The 15988-nt window shown below is 41.5% G+C and overlaps 1 protein-coding gene and 1 long non-coding RNA gene across 7 annotated transcripts in view; both read right to left on the bottom strand.

The window, feature by feature from the left end:
• The window catches only part of FRMPD4 (FERM and PDZ domain containing 4), a 451884-nt gene that overhangs the window by 381657 nt on the left and 54239 nt on the right, over positions 1–15988 (bottom strand). Inside the window, exon 1 of one of the 6 annotated variants that reach the window (XM_039498326.1) lies at positions 5575–6279. The exons of the other annotated variants lie outside the window; for them this stretch is intronic. The gene's annotated coding sequence lies outside the window, so the exon portion shown is untranslated. Of the gene's footprint in view, positions 1–5574; positions 6280–15988 lie in introns of those variants that run through there. 6 annotated transcript variants of the gene reach the window in all.
• Positions 1–15988, bottom strand: part of LOC120380561 — a 54232-nt gene that overhangs the window by 37135 nt on the left and 1109 nt on the right. The window contains exon 3 of the long non-coding RNA XR_005587803.1: positions 15641–15913. This is a non-coding gene — a long non-coding RNA (uncharacterized LOC120380561). The remainder of the gene's footprint in view (positions 1–15640; positions 15914–15988) is intronic.

The raw sequence follows: 15988 nt of genomic DNA, 5'->3' as shown, positions 1-15988 counted from the left end.
GCCACTGTACATCAATTGTGCTATCCATGATGTTTCCTAAATCTTTTCCTCACAGGATCCTGTAAACCAAGAACCCATCAGTGTATCGACAAAATAAAATGTTATGGATTAGTTTGTGCCACAAACAGTTTCTCTCAAGTTCCATCTTCAGTGCTTTCAGCCTATTGAGTAGCTGCATAGATTAGGGATGAGATGGCTGCAATTTAGAAAAGTTGCAGAGGGAGCTTCTTAGCTTTTTTAATTTACTTGAGCAACAGGGATCCCTCACCTGTGTGTGCTGTGTCTGGGGCGGATGGATAGAGTTATTCTTACAGGTTATTTGAAAATACTGAGTGATGGTTGTTGCATCACCATCTCATTTTTCTACACAGCATCTCTGGGGGTTGTGCGACTAAAAACATAGAACATTCAGATTTCTTATTATATGAGGGCACACGGTCCATGGAACAGGGGCACATCACTTCTCTGTTCACCTAAATCTGCAATATGGGGGGACAAGGAGGTGAGCAGGTAGCACAAGTGGGTGCTGCAATCAGCGGGGGAAGAATTGCAAGACAAGTCGTGGGAGCAGGAGAGTGTATGTGTGTCTGAGAAATGATGCATGGGCTGCCACAGATCAGCTGCCTGCTACAAAAGCTATAGGGGGTCAGAAGACAAAATTAAACAGCCATTTGGGAAGCCCTATTTAACTGAATCATTCACAGTTATCAACAGATTGAGCAGGTAGAGGAATAGGAGGAGAAGGAGAAAAGAGTATCTGGGAGGATGAAACTGTGGATTTGTGGTGGACTGAGGGGACGGGGACTGTAGATAGAACAATGGGATCTTGGATTATTTTGCTACATTCCAAAAACATTCCCTGCTCACTCTTCAACTTTTGTAGCAGTAAGCACCCTTCACCCCACAAACACTTGTGCCTTTCAGCTTCCCTCCACACAACAATCCACTGAGTTTAGGGTTTCACCTTCTAGCAGTTCTGGAATTCCCTTCATCCTCCACTCTTGCATAGGGAGGGAGAAATGATTCCCATACCCATAAGGCAGAGACTCCAGCAACTAGAGTGAATCCTGGTCCCACTGAAGTCAATGGAAATTTTGCTCTCACCACTATCATGCCATATAATGTAGAATTTAAAAAGGGGGAGGGATATTGTTCCCTTTGAGAAATATTTTCTTCATCTGGAACACTGAAACACATCAAAGAAGATTTCTAAAATGTACAAAAGCAGGAGATTTTGCAGACTCAGTCTGAAACTTCAGGAACAAGAGATCCTAACATCTTTCTCTTATGTCTCACTACACAGACTCTGTGAATGTCATATCAAAAAACTTCATATTCTTTTCTACCCAAAGACAAACCTACACAAATAGTTCAGTTATGACTAGCCACAAGTACTGTACTGTTCCAAAGAGGATGTGTAATGTGAAACAACAAAATGAACTGCTATAAACTCTAATCAGTCATAAAGAGGGTAAAATAGAGAGAGGTGCTGAGGGTATCCTGGCTTTGTCTCATTTGAAACTGGATTATAGGGAACATTCCCACATTAGCAAGGGAAAGGACTACATGTCCTAATAGAGCTTTTCCACTTCTAAGCTGGGGGGGGGGAGGGGTGGAAGAGATCTAAATGAAGCATCTAAATAGAGAAAGAATCCACACACATTTCTGCCTACAGCTTAAAATCCAACCCTGAAAATTGAACTTTACCAGCTAAAAGAGGATGATAAATGTAATTTATACACATTATTTAAGACAGCTCTTTTCAGGCTGTACCAGTCACATGACATAATTCTTTTAAGATACATGTTTAGGCTTTGGCATCTCACACAACTGGAAGCTTTAAAGAAAAACCTAAACACTGAAAGTACACCCCAAATTTGCCTATTACTATCTGCACTACAAACCAATGGATTAAAGAAAGCAAATCCTCACTCAGGTCTAGAAAAGTCTATGTTAAATACTGGATATGACATTTCGCTGAAATCACTGTAAAATTTGTAAAAATGTATATAATGACTTTGAAGCTGGGTCACTTGGGGTAGCATTTGCTGCTTAGAAGTGATACACTGCAATAGTGACAGAAAGCAAAGGTTGGCATTCCCATTACCATTCCTTGGGGTGGAGGGAGGGGAGAAGAGAGAGATTTAAATGTCATCCCATTGACTGCTGGAGCAAAATACTTGATTTTTTCTGCCAAAAAGAGCTTCTCCAGTTGGACAGCTTTCCCAGGGAAAAACTACCTGCTAGTTGTCATCTGCAGCTATGTCTGGACGCAACTGAAATATTGAGATTTCTTGGCAAATCTCAAGGAATAAAAAAACAAAAATAAAATATTGATTAAGTAAATAGCCATAAGTAGCATGGAACCATTACTTAGATCCTGGGTATCTATTTTTTTCCTGAGTTCTGCATGGCATCTAGCAAAGTTGCTCTGGAGAGCGCCTGGCAAATCCTAGATAAAGGAAGATATTTAAAATGTGGCATGTTTTGTCTTCTTTGATGGGCAATATAAGCTGTGCTTTTAAAAGTTAAATTGAAGATATTTATTTTTTATGGTTTCTGCAGTTCAGTAGGGTTTTGTTTTTTATGCGGATTTATTTATGCACCAAAAAATGCCTTAAGGATGCACCAGATAAAAGGAGGCAGATAAGAGCAAATTGCATTGTATTCCAAGAATCTTTGTGGATAGAGCAGCAGAAATGAAAAATTAAATTAAGCAGTATTCCAAATTCAAACAAGGATTTTTATTTTAATTTTTTTTGGGAGGTGGGGGGGTAAAGGGGGCAGACTGTTGTGTTGGTTGGTTGTGGGGGGGAGGGGTTGTGTGTTTGTTTAGTGCTGGTAGGTGGTGGTTTAATTCTTCAGATTGGCAATGTTGAAATCAATCCTCATAATATTATCACAAGCCTTGCAATATTAGGTGTTCTTTTAGCACCAGCTCCTGGGAGAACCTTGGAGCGGGTGTTTGGGGTTTTGTTTTGTTAAGGAAGTAAGTTTTGAGATCTCATGGCTCTGAAGAAAAGCTTGAAAAAATTTAAATGTTACAAATGTAAAAAAACAGAAGGCAAATAAAAAGAACCCTAACTTTTTGTTTAATCTCATAATATTTAATCAAACATATGTTGCTGGGGCTTGGGGGGGGCGTGGTGGCAGGGGGAGGAATGGAGAAGGGAAGGGCCTGATTCATTTTTTTTTAAAATGCTTGGGGTTGGCAGTACTGTGACTTCATACAGTTTACTCCAAGTGTTAGACCAGGAGTGGGCAAACTACGCCCCATATCCGACACGTCAGGCCGGACCTCAGCTCCCACTGGGGAGCAGGGTCAGAAGTCTGCCCCGCTCCAGCGCTCCAACCAGGGGGCAGGGGTCAGGGGCTTGCCCCGCTCCGTGCAGCTCCCAGGAAGCAGCCAGCATGACCCCGCTCCGGCTCCTACTAGGCGGAGGCGTGGCCAGGCTGCTCTGCATGCTGTGCCATCCACAGGCGCCACCCCCACAGCTCCCATTGGCTGTGGCTCCTGACCAATAGGAGCTGCAAGGGTGATGCCTGCGGATGGGGCAGCACAGTCTCCAGCCAGTGCCTCAGAGCCGGAGTGGGGATATGCTTCTGGGAGCTGCTTGTGGTAAGCACCCCAGCACCCCTGAGCCCTCCTGCCACAATCTCCTGCCACAGCCCTGATCCCCCTCCGAACCACTGATCCTAGCCCACAACCCTCACTTGTACCCCAAGACCCTCATCCTGAGCCCTACCCTAGAACCTGCACCTGCAGCCGGACCCCTCGGACCCCTTCCCCGTACCCCAACTCCTGCCCCAGCCCTGATCCCCCTCACACCCTCCAAACCCCTCAGTCCCATCCTGGAGCCCCCTCTGCACCCCAAACCTCTCATCCCTACCCCAGAGCTGTCCCCCGCACCCCAACCTGGAGCCCCCTCTGACAACCTGAACTCCTTATTTCTGGCCCCACCCCAGAGCCCGCACCCCCAGCTGGAGCCCTCACTAACTCCCACACCCCTCCCCACAGTTTCAGGATCATTCATGGCCCACCATACAATTTCCATAGCCTGATGTGGCCCTTGGGCTAAAAAGTTTGCCCACCCTGTGTTAGACTATATTTGAAATTCAAGCTGTTTTGGTTACATGTGATTAATCACACAAGTCATGCGGTATTGCTCCTGTTCCCTGATCAGAGAAATGTAATGCTTCTAACAAGAAACCACTGAGTCTTTGAATCTCTCAAGAAGCAGTAGCAGTCAAAAGAGTATTTCCAAAGTTCCCCAATATTTAAATCTTTTCCTCCCACAAAGGCCTTGGGCAACGTTTCTAAATGAGTTTGTCGATTGTACGATTTATTGGTGAGGTGAAAATTACAGTTGAATTCTCCCTTGTGAAATCCATACAGACACAGTTGTGAAGAGTGGGCCACATCCTTGTTTGGCTCATTTAACTGCCTCTGTGCCAGGGTTTCAGTGAAGGATCTTTGAATCTCTCTCCCTAAGCTGTGTCAAGCAGCGTCCCATCTCACATTTAGCACACGCCTTCTTGTGCAAATATTTGAGTCATGAGCTTAAAAGTTCACTACCCAATAGAATGTGTGCAAGTAAAACTGAATTGTCTTAATATTCACAGGAAGGGACCACAAAAGGGGTACAAACAAGCCTGAAGTGAGGGACGGCAACAATATAATTACGTACATTACACATACACCCACAAGTGGGGCAAAGCCTGAGACAGTAAAGTGAAGGCAAAGCTGTGCACAAAAACACATGGATTATTGTGTCTGCATGTTTCTAAATTACTGTCATAATAGCAAGTCTTCAACATTAATATAACAGTGCAATCACATGACCAAACTAAGGCAACATAAATAATATAAATGTAACTCACCTGTTCAGCAAATGAGAAATAATGAGATTTTGCATATAACAGAAGTTAGGACAACTAGGAGATCAAAAGCTGGCTTTAAAGAGCAAGTTAAGGAATATTTTTGTAAGCCAATAAACAGCCTTTTCCTGCTGCAAAATATTCTAAATAAAGTTACCTCAACCACCTCCGCATTCATCTATCTAAAAATCACTGAGAGAGTCTTAAAAGCAATGCACAATGACACAATAGGCATCAGACCAGAGGATCAAGCTCCAAATATAACTAAAAACAAATCCAAGGTATTGGCCATCAGAAAATAAATAAAAAACTTGTACATGCTGTCCAAATTCAGTTTCTTTGGGTAGGTTTTTAAACCTCAAAAGGGAGGCTAAAGTTCATCCTGTGTCTTGCTTAACATGTGTGTGTGTGGGGGGGGGTAATTATACACACATCTGCACCATATAAAAAGCAAAAATCTATGCTAATGCAATAAAGCAAGGGATAATTTTACAGGTCCCATGCACTTCAGACTCCCCTGTGCTCACCCTGAACAAGCCCTCACTGCACCTGAGAATGGAATCTCTCCAGTCAGCTCTGAAGTTACACTTTCCCAGCACAAAACATAAGGGTCCCATTTACAGCCAAAGAGATAACTGCACGAGAGATAATCAGCTGCTTTTACCTAGGACTTTATCGCCTTCACTCTGAACTCACCTGTATTCACTCTGTTAGTGCCTCACTTTTCCTTCAATTACTCATATTGCAGGTGGGTCAGGGAGAGCTTTGTTGTATTTTGTATGTGCTTGTGATGGGCCGTGACTCACCACTACAGTACCTCCTGCTGACTGTCCAGGGAATTAGCACTGCACCCTCTTCGGTGGTGTCTCACCCGCTGTCACCTCTATTCCTGGACCCATGTCACTCCCAGGACCGCAGCATCCTCTTCAGGGACACTGTCCTCCCGCTATGCCACACTCCACATTCCCCCCCTCTTCCACGGGGACCTGCAGTCCACTGTCTAGCTTCTTTCAGTGGCTCCAGCACCTTCTTTGCACTTGCATCAGGGCCTCAGTCTGCAGATCCCTGCAGCCTGCTAAGAGCTGCCTTTAGCTCTCTGGGTCTCTGCCTACAGCACTGCATGGTCTAGGGTGCTTGCTGCCTGCAAGGCAGCCAGTCCTCCTCCCTTCTCAAGTTTCAGGAAGTGACTGCCCCTGCTCTGTTCTGCAGCCCTTCTTATACAGGCCAGCTTGGCCCTGATTTGCTGCGCCTATAAGCCCTTCTGTGATTGGCTGCCTCCTGCACAGCCTCCATAGGGCTGCTTTTAGCCCCTTTTCTGCCAGCGTGGGGCAGATGCCCCATCACAGTGCTTTATTAATACATTTTGTACGTGTCCAGAGCTTTAGATGGGCACATTATAAATAAATCAGCACAACATACAAACTGAAAACAGCATTTCCATCTTCTTGTTACTGCTATACTGTCCCATTTTAGGTCAGCGCATTTCAGTTCCTTCCCAAGTAATTTATGTCTCTGTGGCAGGGGCTGAATGGGTGGAGAGAAAGTTCACAGGAGGCCCAGGTGAAGGACCAAAAAGCCCTCAGTGGTGTTTCCTGTTATTTACAGGACTATTGTTCATTCAAAAGAACCCAAACTGGCAAAGCCTCCAATCATATTCCCAAGCCACGCGGTTAAAACTTCATAAATATAGTGTACATCTGATCTAACAACATAGAAGAAATAGCCAGCAATATATCTGCAAAGTTCTCTATCCTGGTTTCTAGTCAGCCATTTCAATCTTTCCCTCTCACAAGAGGAGCCCAGTCACTTTTTAAGTATCTGACCTTAAACTAACCAAGCTACATGAGATTGTTTCAGATCAGGGAGACACTCTGGAAACTCTTGCTAAGATTTAGCCACCCCAAACCACCTGGAAAGAAAAAACAAATCATGCTGCTTTCCAGTGCCTCATTTGGACAACACTATGGCAGGGCGCAGGGCTCCAGGACTTACTTTAGGGGCTAGGAAAAACCCATCACAGACTGCTAACGATTTTTAGATCCATATTAGATTACAAAGCACAATGACTTCGATCACATTAAAAATCTATCTGTTCTTTCATTGACAACATCCTTAATGTATTTAAACCATCATGAAGAGCATGTAATGTATGTCACTTCAGGCACAATATTAATTGCCTTTTCAATTTGAGTGTCAAAAGCATTTTTTTTTCCAATCTAAAGGCCTAGCCCTGCTCTAAGTCACTAACAAAGAAGCTGAAAAATGGCAGCTTTCTCACCATCTCCATGGAATTCACTGGTGACTTTATATATTCTGGATGCAAGTTTCCTTCTCAACTCTTTTCTGTTCTCTGTCACTGTTCTCAAGTGTCTCTATGTGTATATTGGTAGATAGAGTGTTCTGGTTTGTACTTCAAAACAACAAACGTATTAACAAAATCTGTAGGTTTCTGTTCTCCAAGGTGCTCTCCTAATACTCCATAGCTATACCATTCACTGCTACAACCTAAGAGGTTGCTAGTTATTTCAGCCAATCATTTAACTGATATTCAGTCCTTCCTGCAGTGGCATGCACAGCCTGTAATTCACCAAAGTTAATCACATCATTGGCAATGAGGGATGGGTCACAGGGATTTTCTGAAAAAGTATCACATGCAATGCAAAAGCTTAGGTCAGTTGTATGGTAAACATACACTTTTTTAAATCAGTAGGTCTCTTCCTCCTCCCCACTGCTTCTAGGCAGCAACTTCAGTATTAAATACTTCAGTGCAGCAGAAACTAAAAAGGGTAAGGAGTTAGACCCAGAGGTAGTTGTATCTGTAATGAACTGTACAAACACCATTTGTTCACTTTTACAGAAAAATAAATGAATTATTTCTAGTTCCCCTCAATCTTACCTCAAAGGCTGGGAGTATAAATGAAGTGGGGAGAATACGACCTCAGGATATAGCCCACCTTTTCAAAACACATACCAGCAAAATCAATATGCAGTGAGAACTCCTATACTTCTTACAAGATTACAAAGGCAAAACAGATTTTTCAGTAAGCAGGTACTGTATGTTTGCTTTTCTTCAGTCTTATGGGTTGTTTATTGTGATTTTAACTGTGAAAATTACAGGCTGAATTCATGGGAGGGAGAAGGAAAATTACCCCTCTGTGGACATGACACAATTCTATATTTCTTAGACAAGGATCTTGAATTTTTGAGTTTCTTTATCACATCCTACTGAAGATGCATGCACTTGCTTCGTGGGGGGCAGGTTTGAGAGTGCAGATTTCCATAAAGGAAAATCAATAAATTGATCCTTCTTGTATCTATCCTCTTATCCGCTCAGCTCACTCACTGCCGCATTATTCCCAGATAACATGAACACAGAAGGCCATGCTTATGTAACTTTCTCCCAGGTAGTATCAGCAGCAAGAAGGGCTGGGTTCAATATCTAGGGAATGTTCTGAAAATTGGAAAACAAAACCAGCTCAACCTCCCACCCAGAAGTCTGGGAAACTAATGGGCACCTCTAACAGGCAATACATCTTCACTGGCATGCACAGAGTTTGTTTATGAAACAGAGAAAACATTTTATTAAGGAAGAGTGAACACAGCATTAGTTTGGGGAAAAAACACAACAACAACGACTCAAAAGTATGCAAACAATAAATAGACACTGATCCTACTATATCTTAGATAGCACCCTCAGTTTCCCACCTTGTGGTGTGAAAGTCCAGTGGACAAAGGTCCCTTTAACATTGCACTCACAGTTTGTTGTCTAAGGCTAGTGAAGTCCCTGAGGCCACAGGTGCATACAGGTGGGTTCACCAGCCCTAGGGGAGGGAGCAGGGTGAATGATGCTTCCGCTGCCGTTCTGCTATGGCTATTAAGGTCTGTCTTTAAACACTAGAAGGGAAGGATTAAATGGTATCTAGAACTCTTGAAGTCCTCGCCACCAGCTAGGAACACCTGTCCCTGCCCCTTTGTCTCTTTCACTTAGATTTCACTCACTACCACACACTTAGTGTCTGAGGTACAGTTATAATGACCTTTCAAACAGGCATATTAAGTAAATTTCTGTTACCCTTTAATCAGACAATAATGGGAACAACAATTTATTACCCCTTCATTCAAGACTTAAATGAATTTTAACACAATACAGCAGGGGTAGGCAACCTGTGGCACACAAGCTGATTTTCAATGACACTCTCACTGCCCAGGTTTTGGCCACTGGTCCAGCAGGCTCTGCATTTTAATTTAATTTTAAATGAAGCTTCTTAAACATTTTAAAAACCTTATTTACTTTACGTACAACAATAGTTTAGTTTTATATTATAGACTTATAGAAAGAGACCTTCTAAAAACATTAAAATGTATTACTGGCACGCGAAACCTAAGTTAGAGTGAATAAATGAAGACTCGGCACACCACTTCTGAAAGGTTGCCGACCCCTGCAATACAGCCAAAGTTGATCACCCTGGAAAAATAGGTGTGTCTATGTAAATACAGTCTGCTTTGAGGTCTTTTCCTTCACTTCATCAATAAATGGACAGGAGAGCTCATTCAGACCACTCTTTTACACTTACATAAATGATGATAGCCCTAGTGAATCTGATTTGTTACTGTCATTGAGGTGGTGTGTGTGTGTATACACACACACACACACACACACACAGAAGGAATGCCTTCAAGCTAGTGTCCTAGTCAACAGGGCTTAGAACCGCAGCTCTGCGTTGTTATCACAACTCTGCCACTGACTCGTTCTGTGACTTTACCTTTCTGTGCTTCCATTTCCCCACTCGCCATTGTCTATCTTGTCTCTTTATATTGGATACCCTTTGGGACAGGGACTGTCTTTCGCTACACATTATATTATTTAAGACAACATGTCTGACAGGTAAAAAGGGAACTACTGAATTGTTGGCATTATTAAATTACATGCTAAAACACATGTTTAAATAGCTCGTCACGCTACTGTAAGTTTCATGGAATTCTATTTTTGTATATTGTTAATTGAGGAAGGGAGGAATAAGAATTCCATTTATTTCCTTTTCTCGTTTTAAACAAAATAATAAGACACTGTTGGGAAGCCACATTCAGGAAAGGAAAACAACTATGGAGTTTAAAACACAACCAAAAAACATGCATTCTGCGATTAAAATTTTGCAGCTAACATTTCAATGTTTTATAACATGCAGCAACACAATTATCATCTTTTCACTTAATATAAAAAAGAAATCTATATGCCAAGATTTGCTCAGAAATGGACTCTGCCCTCTAACCATTTCTTAATACAGATGAAGTGAAGGTGATTTGGCTTTCCTGGAGGCAGTGCTCCCTCCCAGCAATAAAATGCTGTTACTAGCAAGCCTGAGCGGCAGACTGCACAAGGACAGTAGCTACTGGGAGCCCCTGAAGTAGTAACATTCTGTTAGAAGTCTGCACATCAGCAGTGGCACAGATCCCTTGCCTACCATAAGTTATAATGAATGATTTAATAATGCTACCTATCAGGCACTCTCTATTTCAAGACAGCCTTATTACATTACCACGACTATACAAGGCCTTAACATTTTCCTTGCTTGAAGTTCAATAGCTGTTCAACATACACATATTGCATTGATGACTTACTGTATGGAGTTACCCTCCAAGTATATAAACTCTGAAGCACATCAGTGTTATGAATGGAGATCCAGGTGGCTTTGCAGATAAAAAGCATTTGAGTTTTATCTCAGGGACAACTGCACTCTAAACAGATTCCACATCAGATACTTTTATCATTCTCAACTCCATTCTCAGCATATTTTTATTAATAGTCTTGTTATTAGCTGTCTTTTTTTATTAAAGATGAGAGAATTGGTTAAAACAGAATGAATTGCCAATAGCAGCTAATCTGATTCAATTGTTTTTTTTTAAATGGCCCCTTCCCTCCATTTTTAATAGTTTAATTTTTTTGTTTTTTTAGAATCTTTGATCTAGTCTCCTGTTGCTGTTGGTTAACAGACTGCCTCTCAAACCACAATAAAACTTCCTATTAAACTATTCCACGGGTGCTGCTTCTACCCGGAGAGACTGAATGTTCATGGTAAACTAACAAGAACTTTAAGAAATTGCTTACGTGGTTAAAAAAGCTATCAGGGTGGCATCATCTTTCTCCAGCATGGTTAGTTTCAGTATGCCAAGGAAATATGTCCATTTAAAGAAATGTCTATAATATGCTCCTTTAAGCAAATATGATGTGACCTTTCTGCATCATTTACAGTTAATGAAATAATGAGGAGGAACTTGTGCTCAGTCAGTAAACTGTGCACATACATCTATCAGCTCCTTTGTTTCATAATCACAGATCCCTCCACCATCAAACCCCCCCTCCCCAGTAACTCTGTGTGACACTGACTTCTCTAGCTTTATGCATCAGCAGTGAGCATGCCAGTGTAAAGAGAAAGAGTTGAACAAAAGCAGGTGTTTTTGTCTCTAGAGAACACTTTTCACACACTGTATTCTGAAGAAGTGTATCTTGAATATGTTCAAGCCATTATTACTATTGCTGTGTTCTCTTAACCAAATCACTACTGTAAGTTACCCTGCTTCCTTGTGTAAGCTCTCATTCAGGGGAAGTAACTGCATCACCACAAACAGACAGGTCAGCTCAACAATATTTTGTATGTGTTTTAATTTAAAGGCATAATTATATCAAAAATGTAGCAAATTTTGGGGTAGCATCATGGCAAATAGGATTACAGTAGTCTAAACTGAAAAATATGTGTTAATGGACAATGGCAATACATTGTAATAGGACTATACATTTGCAAATAAGATATGGCATGTTCAATGCAATAAAAATGTGCACTTGACAAATATTCATAAACCAACTTATAAATCATAAACCATGAGCCAGTGTTGCAGTAGTTTTACTGTAGAGTCCTAAGAGGGCCCCCAGGGGTTCTGCAAATCAAGAAATATTTGCACAAACATAAATTCATTGTAAAAAAACTTATGGGACATTGGAAAATAAAAAGGTTAGAAGATATTTTTCTTATCAAACACACACTGAATAGATAAATCTGAGCTGAGCCCAGATACTGTTGGTGAGTAAATAACGTCTATTAGCTATAGGAGTACATTAGTTGATTTGGCTCTTAACAGCTTACAAAAGTAGAGCTAAAACTGGATTTTTGTCATTAAAGTCAGGAGATCTGACTCTGAACTCATAGAAAGATTTGTGAATAAGAATATGCTTTTTTTCCTAGTCACATCTGGCCCTCTTTCAGAATCAAACTGTACTTTGAGAAACATATATCCTTTTGTTATACAGCTAATGCAACAATGAAATACAGAAAATATATGTAGATGGAAAGTTATTTTTTAAAAAGATTTTTTTCAAAGTCTTGATGAAGAATCAACCAGGTCTAAAGTTCCTCCACATATAGTAAAGTTTCAGGCCAAACTTTTATCGCATCTTGGCAGAGAGGTGGCTTTGGTCTTTCTGCACTAGGCACCTTCTAAATGGTTGAAGTGTGAGATAAATGAGAAGATCTCAGAATAATGCATACTCTGACAGCAGGTGTTGAGCTAGTTGCCCATTATTATAAGCTTCATTCACTTACAAGCAGAAGTGTTCAAAGCAATGAAGAAATAGGTAATAATATGGTCAATAATTCACACATTGTTTTTTCAAGATGGACGACTTTAAGACAATGGGGCAGATATAAGAAAGAATTCCAGTTTGCCAGTTTACATTAGGCCCTTACTATTATTTTAGCAGAGAGAGTGGTAGAAAATAGCACAAAAATGCCGATTATATTTTTCAGTGATGGAAACATTGTGGTCCCAAAAACCTAATGGACTCAGGACATGCACACATAAAGCAGCTTTCAGAACTTGTGAGGTTGGAAGAATCCTCAGATGCACTAGTTAACTGAATTATAAAGACAATCTAGCTGAAATAGCACCTGTTTGCCTTCCTCCTAGGAAGAAGACAAGACTGTTTGTGTCATTGGTGTCCAACAGAATAAGGTAAGACACAGTCCTACAGTAGGATGCCAACTGCCAGTTGGTCTGACACTCTGGAGACACCCACATATGGGTGTCCTGACTGAGAAATCTTTGGACTTACTAAATGTTCAGCACAAACACTCAAGAAGGGGAGGAACAGGAAATAAAATACACATATAAATTGAATTTCTTTACATCAATATTAGGCAACAAAGGTTGTTTACTTCTTCAACATATTCTATTCTGGCTAATGTACTATAAACAGTTTTCAGTCCACAGAAAATCTTACCATGCTTCCGCTACATATTCCCAGGCCTAACAATAAGGATGAAAAAAAAATCCTTCAAGCTCCTAACCCTGTTTATTGTGAAAAAAGGAAATTAAAGAAGGAGAAATATTTGAATAGCCATTGAAAAACTATTTCCTCACATATTATTGAAGCAATGGAAACTCCTGGAAAAAAAATCAAAAGCTGCAGTTGCTGTTCTGAAATTAAACTTACATTATGGCCGGCTTCTTTCTGCGCTGTAACAAAATCCCTGATATCTAAATCTTTTTGATATTTGGCTCTAACTTCTTGCCTTGAAAGCTAGATCTGACAGCTCACTGTCTTTGAATTTATAGGTACTTTCCTCTGCTACATGCTATGTATTTATACACATTACTCTTCAGAAAGATGATTGTTTGAGACAGCATAAACAACACATGCAAGTCAAACTTAAAGAAAGAGCAGCCAGAGGAGTACAAGTCTGATAAACAAACAGCTTTGCCAGAGTGAACCCAACCACTCGATTCAATAATTCTGCCACATACATATAGTAACTTATATGCACTTTTACTAGTAATCAAATCAGACTTTCAACCCATCACTTTACACGGGGAAGAAAAAGAGAAAAAACACAGACTAAAGACAGCTCATGTAGAATTTAGGAACAGAATAGTACACAAGAACAAGACTATGGTGGCAAACATGACTCAGCATCCAGTGGCAACCCTTCCACTGACACTGGAAATTGACACGCAAGTTGTGAGAACAGCCTCCTTGTTTTTAGGAGATCAGTATGATTTCATTCCTTGGAGATCAATATAAGCCCACTACTTAGGTCTGATATGTTCTCATATTTGCCAATTTCAAAAAAAAAAAAAAAAAAAAAACTTCGTGGCTTACAAAGAATAATTTGGAGATGAATTAGACCTGCACTCAACTGGGCCTGTTTATTTCACTTGGGCTTTTTAAGAGAGGTAAGAGAGTCAAACAAAACATTTCATTTTGTTTATGTAAGAATCCATGAGACCGAACTCAGCTCTGCACAACATAAGACAACTGACATTTGCACGATGCCATTAGGAGGGAATGCAGAGCCACCTCCCAAGAGCACAGTGGAGATTAGGTGCCACAGGAAGTACTGCCCAAAGCGTCTAGAGCAGTGGTTCTCGCAGGTCTCCCACAGGAGGTGCAGGAATGTGTCAAGGGATGCAAGCTGTGTGGGGTTTGAGGTTTTTAAGAGCTCTGGCTGTCAGACCCAGGTGGCTGGCACTCATGCAGAACGGCCATGCATACTCAGGAGGTGGGGATAAAGGAGACAGATGGATAAAGCAACCCAGGCTCTCCTTCCCCACCCACATTCCCTCACCGGAAGGCAACCTGGGCTCAAGTTCTCCTCCCTTCCCCCAATCCTTCACCTGGAGGCGGCAAGGCTCTGGCTGTCAGCCCCAGGGTGGCAGCAGCAGCACAGAAGTAAGGGTGGCAATGGGGCACTAAGTCTACTCTGAAAAGTGATACTGACAAATATCACTGAGCACATTGCCACCCTTACTTCCACACTGCTGCTGGCGTGGCGCTGCCTTCAGAGCAGTGTGCCCAGCCTGCAGCCACTGCACTCCACTCTGCCTCACAAGAGGTGAGATACGTACTTGTGGGGGCAGGTGTAAATGAGTACAGACACAAAGAAGGTGGGCCCCATCAAATAAGTTTGAGAACCATCGGTCTAGAGAGACAGCATCCTATGGCCCTCTGATTGGCCCATGCTCACTATTTAACCCTGGGGGGTTGTCCAGGAAGTTGTCTGGGCAATCACCCAGACTTCTCCAAACTACTGCTTGCTTCTGATCTCCAGTCTCTGCCTCTGACCCTGCCTCCTAATTCCAATCTGGTGCTATCTCCAATCTCTGACCCTAGGCTTACTCTGACTTGCTACGAGTCCCAGCTCTGGCTATTACTCTGATCCCTGCTCACTGACTATTGCCTCATGGCTGTCATTGTCTTGATGACACCAGCCCAGCTGTGTCCACTAGGCCAGACAGCCTATACCCCAGTCATTTACAGTTTGAGGGCTTTTTATTTAAAAAAAGTAACAAAAATCAAGTAAAATTTGAAACAAAACACTTCAAAAGATGAAACATTTTGTTTTGAAAAGGTTTAAATGAAACATTTAGACTTTCTGGGGATTTTTTTTTCTCTGAGCTGAAACAATCTGGTGAATTTGACACAAATTCACAAAATATTTCTGTCAACCCGAATCCACATTTTCTGGCAAAAAAAAAAAAACAGCCAAAAAATTTCACTCCTCTCTAGTAGGAGAATTGAGGTATAAACTAGTGTATGGGCGTCTTAATCTTATTTGATTACGAGCTGTTGCATGGCAGAGGGGGCAAGCTTACTAAGTTGAGCATTTGGTTTTATAACTTTCAATATTGGAAGGGCACTCAGAAACTATATATTAGATACCTTTATTTAAAACAGGAAATGGCTCACTCTGAGCTGACAGTGAATACTGACCCCAAATTCAGCAACAGAAGTCAGGGTTCTGCCAGCAAGTAGAGACCCTCCAAAGAAATATTCTCTTTGCACTGAGTTCTCCCACTCAAAGACTCTCTGGAACCTGTGAAGAGCTGGCTGTGTCAAAATGAACCCATTCTCTGTGGAGCTGACTTTATGGAACCTGACCAAGCTGTAGCTCAGTGGGTAGAGCTGACTTCAGAGAAGTGGACTAGGCAGTAGCAGGCCTGGTAGATCTGAATTCCCTGAGCAGGTCCTGTATCTGTTTACTCACTTTAAAGGGATATTAAGGAGCAAAAACCAAAAATGTTTAGGTACAGAAAATGGCATTTCATAACACACAGTTAA

This window comes from Mauremys reevesii, linkage group 1, assembly GCF_016161935.1.
Source record: "Mauremys reevesii isolate NIE-2019 linkage group 1, ASM1616193v1, whole genome shotgun sequence".
Classification (NCBI taxonomy): domain Eukaryota; kingdom Metazoa; phylum Chordata; order Testudines; family Geoemydidae; genus Mauremys; species Mauremys reevesii.
The sequence above is the reverse complement of the archived record's forward strand: the minus strand, read 5'-3'. Positions and strand labels throughout refer to the sequence as shown.